This window comes from Aethalodelphis obliquidens, unplaced genomic scaffold (assembly GCF_003676395.1).
Source record: "Aethalodelphis obliquidens isolate GAN/ISIS:26980383/991018 unplaced genomic scaffold, ASM367639v1 scaffold21, whole genome shotgun sequence".
NCBI lineage: Eukaryota > Metazoa > Chordata > Mammalia > Artiodactyla > Delphinidae > Aethalodelphis > Aethalodelphis obliquidens.
The window spans coordinates 16,696,327-16,702,936 of NW_020837965.1; positions in this window are offsets into that span (position 1 = coordinate 16,696,327).

Here is a 6,610-nt window from a genome sequence, read left to right on the forward strand (position 1 = left end):
ACCACTGCATCACCAGGGCAGTCCTTGGGCTGTGTTCAATGTTTGCTGCAGCCCTGTGTTCCAGAGGCTTCAGCTTCTTCTAGAGTCCTTGTTTTTGTCCCCTTTTGAATCTGGGCATCCCTAAGCACTCCTCTTTGGAAAGAGTCTGTGTCTGACAGCCCTTTCAACTGTAAGCCACTGTTATTGTGTTGGACACTCTTGGCGTGGTGGCTTTGTGATTCATTGGCTTTTGGGGGGCATGTTTCTTCACTGAGCCTACTTCCTAACCTATAAAATAAGAATAGTAATAAGCCAAGATGTGGAAGCAACCTAAGTGTCCATCAACAGATGAATAAAGAAGATGTGGTATATATACAATGGAATACTACTCAACCATAAAAAAGAACAAAATTTTGCCATTTGCAGCAACATGGATTGAGCTTGGAGGGCATTATGCTAAGTGAAATAAGTCAGACAGAGAAAGACAAATACTGTATGATATCACTTATATGTGGACTCTAAAAAATACAACAACCTAGTGAATATAACAAAAAAGAAGCAGACTCGGAGATATGGAGAACAAACTAGTGGTTACAAGTGGGGGGGGGGCCAGTATAGAGGTGGGGGAGTGTAAGGTACAAACTATTGAGTATAAGATAGGTTCAAGGATGTATTGTACAACATGGGGAATATAGCTAATATTTTGTAGTAACTGTAAAGGGAAAGTAACCTTTAAAAATTATCTAAAATTTTTTAAGTGAAAAAAAAATCAATGTGGAGCATTCTTCCCATAAAGAAGAAGAAAAAGAGGAAGAGGAAGAGGAAGAGGAAGAAGAAGGAGAAGGAGAAGGAGAAGAAGGAGAAGAAGGAGAAGGAGGAGAAGAAGAAGGAGAAGAAGGAGAAGGAGAAGGAGAAGAAGAAGAAGAAGAAGAAGAAGGAGAAGAAGGAGAAGGAGAAGAAGGAGAAGGAGAAGGAGAAGAAGAAGAAGGAGAAGAATAGCGCCTTTTACGGCTATGTTAAGGCTCACATGAAATCCTAAGTGAAACACTAAGCACCACGCCCAGTATCGACTTGATTCTTGGTTGAGTCAATGGGCCTATTTAGCTCTACATCATTCATTGCTGCTGGTTTATTTGGATGGTGACCCAGAGTATGGCTTTGCCTCCCTCAACCACACAGTTAGAATCAGAACCCTTCTCTCCCCATCCCAGTGGCTCAGCGGTATGAATTTTGCAATAGGCAAGTTTCTTAAAAATAAATAAAGTGCTTTCTAGGTAGATGCTTTAAGCATCTAATGACATCTTTAAGTACAGAAACTGCCGGAACCACCTCTCTCTCCTGAGAAAATAATAACCTCCCTAACTGCACACTGACCGAAGATACATTCCCCCAAGTAAATAGTATTCTGTTCAGAAGCATCCTAATTAGGTATTTACCTGAGAGATTGCAGTGGCTTTACCCGGCTCCCCAGGGAAGTATTAAGCAGCATATCAGGGCCGACAGGACTGAAAAACAAGCCAGCACCAATAAAATAAACCCTGTCATTGATTTTCCATGAGAAGGCAGAGGGCTGGGGCTCTGGGGAGAGGAGCTGTTAGCCAGCCGTGGGTGGGGCAGCATGAATGCCTGCATGAATGGAGGCAGCTCCCCTCAACGATGGTCACAGATCAGACTGAGAGGCAGTGCCTTTTTGTCCCACCTCCCCAGAATTAGGCATCGGGGCTCTGCAGAATGCCTTTTGTGCGGCCACTGAGTGCTGAAACAACTGATGTAGGAGCTGCTGAGGCTCCATGTTTTGTGGGAGGTGGAGGGGTCCTCTCTGTGTTCTCCCAATACTCATTGGCTTTGGGTCATGGAAGTCCCTGGAGAGGCCAGGGAGCGTTATACAAACTTCCCTGGAGGTGGAGTTACCTGCTCCCACCCACTCCCCTTCTCTTTCTTCTCTTTCTTCCTCCATTTCTCTCCTGTATTCCACTTCTAACTATCTCATTCTCCCTCCATCTCCTCTTTTTTTCTTTTACCTTCTTCCTTTCTGCTCAACAATCCCCTTCTCTGTCTTCCCTTTCTCTCCTCCCTCAGCTCCCTCACCCTCCTTCCCCACTGCCCACTCTCTTCCACTTCCTGGCTCCTCACCTGGAACTCCAGGGAGTCCAGACCTGTCCTCATCACCCACACGGCACATGGCCCCTGGCTGGGTGGTGGTATCCCTGCTGCAGGCCCTTGGGTGCCGGGAAAGTGATGAGAGTTTGGGAAAATCAACCTCAGCTTCTTACCAGGAACTGACAGGAGATGCTCCTCAAACCTGGCTCTTTTGCTTGCAGGCACCATCAGCTGTGCCTTGGGATCAACGTCATAAAGCTGTCCGGGTGGAAGGTTTCTACGAATACACTGTGAGGTGCACAGGGGCTGTCCTCGAGAGCTCGCAGATTGTACGTACACTCAGAGGTGGAGGGTGGTGAGATTCTCAGCACGTGGGGACCACCAGCCGTCACAGTCAGTGAAGGGGGCATGGAACACGTGGGTCTCCTTCTCATCCTGGCTTATGGCCCAAAGAACATGCCCTTTTTTTTTTTTTTTTTTTTTTGCATTACGCGGGCCTCTCACTGTTGTGGCCTCTCCCGTTGCGGACACGCAGGCTCAGCGGCCATGGCTCATGGGCCCAGCCGCTCCACGGCATGTGAGATCTTCCCGGACTGGGGCACGAACCCGCGTCCCCTGTATCGGCAGGCGGACTCTCAACCACTGCGCCACCAGGGAAGCCCAGAACATGCCCTTTTGTTTTCATTCTCAGAGCCCTTCTTTTCCAGCACAGAGGGCTTCGTCAGCATGGGTAGAGTCAAAGGAACCCTAGCGATTGTCCTGATCTGGAACTCTTAACCTGGGTCTATAGCCTGGAGGTTTATATTAGTCTGCTTCTGCTGCCATAACAAAGCACCGCAGACCAGGCAGCTTAAACAATAGACGTTTATTTTCTCACAGTTCTAGAGGCTGGAAGTCCAAGATCAAGGTGTCAGCAGGGTTGATTTCTTCTGAGGCCTCTCTCCTTGTCTTGCAGACGACCGCCTCCTCCTGTGGCTTCACACGTTCTTCCCTCTGTGTGTGCCTGTGTCCTAACCTCCTCTTTTCATAAGGACACCAGTTCTATTGGATTAAGGCCCACCCCAGTGACCTCATATTAACTTAACTACCTGTTTAAAGACCCTATTTCCAAATATAGCCACATTCTGAGGTCCTGGGAATTAAGACTTGAACATAAAAATTTAAGGGTGGGGGACCATTCAGCCCATAATAGGGTTTGTGGATAAAACAGGGGGAAAATAGGGAAAAAATGACATTTTTATTTTCACAAACCTCTAACTGAAATGTAACATTTCCTTCCTGAATTACAAATGTGGGCAATAAACCATAGTTACATTAGCAGCACCTGTGACATTGTTACAAATAAAAGTCACAGATATTTTCAGATGAAATTACAGTTGTCACAAACATCCTAAAATATTGTTTATACTCATAACTACTTTGAAATTACAGTTGTTATACCCACTGCTGGGTCTTCTTTATTGCATTTATTAAGAAACATGTATGTTACTATATAACAGTTTTTTCAGTGTGTTGATAATTTTATGATAATTGGTTTCCCTTGCAAATTCAATTTTATTTTATGCACCTTAAAACATTATACTGGGCTTCCCTGGTGGCGCAGCGGTTGAGAGTCCGCCTGCCGATGCAGGGGACGCGGGTTCGTGCCCCGGTGCGGGAGGATCCCACATGCCGCGGAGCGGCTGGGCCCGTGAGCCATGGCCGCTGAGCCTGCGCGTCCGGAGTCTGTGCTCCGCAACGGGAGAGGCCACGACAGTGAGAGGCCCGCCTACCGCAAAAAAACCCCAAACAAACCAAAAAAAAAAAAACATTATACTGATAACGGGTCCAGAAGCCTCAACAAACTGCCAAAGGGATTCATAGTACATCAAAGAACTCTGGACCTAGTTGAAACTTCAGTTTTACAAGGGAGAAAAAGGGCACCCAGAGAGGGAAATTCACTTGTCTGTGGTCACACAGCTGGTTAGTGGAAGGGCTGGGCTAGAGCTGAGGTCTTGCGATTCCTAGTCCACTGCTTGGTCCACTCCATCATGTTTGCTAGCTGTTATTCCCCTGGTGAGGACTGGTATAAAATCATTAGCTTTGATATGAATTTTCAAAATACCTTCAGATTAGTAGTATATCCTATATGTCCTTCAGATGTGCAGCCTTCAGGGTCACCCTTCCCTTTAATAGCCAACTAGCCTAGTCCCCTTTCTGAGAGATAGAAAGTAGGCCAGCTTTTAACTGCTTCCCCACCTGACATGTTAGGGAGATCTTGGAGGAATGTTTACAGGTTTCATGGGCACTGGTTTTCTCTGATGACCCCATCTAGTAGGGCAACCAACTCATCCTGGTTTGTCTAGAACTTTCCCAGTGTTTGCATTGAAAGTCCCATGACCTGGGAAGCCCCTCCTTCCTGGGCAAGCAGGGGTGGTTGGCCACCCTCCCGGTCAGCCTGTTGCGTGGACAGCTGCTGCAGCCCCTTGGGTCATCCCTTACCCACTCATCATCGGCCTGCCCAAGATGTTCCCTCTGTGCCTACTCTGCGTGGCTCTCCAAAGCCCAGCTAAAACCAGGCTGTCTCTTGCTCTGCAATTTCTCTGAAGACTTGGGAATTATACTGTGGGTAAGAGAACAACCTAATATCTTACTGTGGATCTCAAGTCTCCTGGCTGCCCGGGACCCTTGCCCATGGGCTGGTTCTCTCTCCTTGGCCCCCAGCCTGCTGCTACTTGGCATGGGTCAGTGTGGCCTCTTCCAAGGTTGCTCAGCTCCCTCTTTCCCCACCAGAAGACCCTGACCTCGGCCCTCAGCCCTCTTCCCTCTTGGGGCTCAGATCACTAACATCCCCCCACTTCCCAGTCAATATCCTGATCTTTCTAACAAATACCATATGATATCACTTATATGTGGAATCTAAAATATGACACAGATGAACCTATCTATGAAGCAGAAACAGACTCACAGACATAAAGAACAGACTTGTGGTTGCCAAGGGAGAGGGGGGTGAGGAAGGGATGGATTGGGAGTTTGGGATTAGCAGATGCAAACTATTATATATAGAATGGATAAACAACAGGGTCCTACTGTAGAGCACAGGAAACTATATTCAATATCCTGTGATAAACCATAATGGAAAAGAATATGAAAAAGAATGTAGATATATGTATAACTTAATCACTTTGCTGTACAGCAGAAATTAATGCAACATTATAAATCAACTATATTTTGATAAAATAAATTTTAAAAAATCCTGGTCTTTCTCAAAGGTGCTTCTCTACAATGAACACTGGCTCTGACATCATCACCGCAGCACAGCTCAGCCTCTGATTCTCACACGCCCCAGCTTGGCTTCACCTCTGCCAGTGAGAAGGTTCATAGATGTGGTTTTCTAAAAACAATCAGATGTCCATTCTCCATGTCTATGTCTCTATTCCTGCCCTACAAACAGGTTCATCTGTATCATTTTTCTAGATTCCACCTACGTGTGTTAATATACGGTATTTGTTTTTCTCTTTCTGGCTTACTTCACTCTGTATGACAGTCTCTAGGTCCATCCACATCTCTACAAATGACCCAATTTCATTCCTTTTTATGGCTGAGTAATATTCCATTGTATATATGCACCACATCTTCTTTATCCATTTATCAATTGTTGAACATTTAAGTGGTTTCCATGTCCTGGCTATTGTAAATAGTGCTGTAATGAACATTGTGGTACATGTGTCCTTTTGAATTATGGTTTTTCAGGGTATATGCCCAGTAGTGGGATTGCTGGGTCATATGGTAGTTCTATTTTTAGTTTTTTTAAGGAATGGACATGTGGACACAGTGGGGGAAGTGGAAGGTGGGACGAATTGGGAGATTAGGTTTGACATAAATACACTACCATGTGTGAAATAGATAGCTAGTGGGAACCTGCTATATAGCACAGGGAGCTCAGCTCAGTGCTCTGTGATGACCTAGATGGGTGGGAAGGGGGTGGCGGGAGGGAGGTCCAAAGGGAGGGGATGTAGGTATACCCTACATCCACTTCATTCACTTCATTACACAGCAGAAACAAACACAACATTGTAAGCAATTATACTCCAACTGAAAAAAAAAGGAAAAAAAATAAAAACACTGAGTTTCCTTCCCTCCAACACGACTTGCTGCAGTCATTCCTGGAGCAAGGCAGCAGCATCTTGGAGAATAAATAAATAAAATAAATACTTTGTGCCAACACTTATAAGAAAAAAAAAAGAAAAAGCAGTCCGCTCCTGACCCCTAGGGCAGTAAAAAATACATTTGCATCATTGTTGCAGGCGTTCATGTATTCATTCAAGACACATTTACTGAGACCTACCACACACCAGGCACTGAGCTGGGATGTGTAGATGCAAAGATGAACAGGATCAACCCCTTGCTCTCTAGTAATTCCCTGCTAGTAAGGGAGATAGACCATCATATGATGCAGCCAGGGTTGTATGGTGCAGTCTACCAGGTGCTGGGTGAACCAAGTGACGATGTGGTCGTTTCCACCCTGGTGACAGGGTGGAGGGTGGAGAAG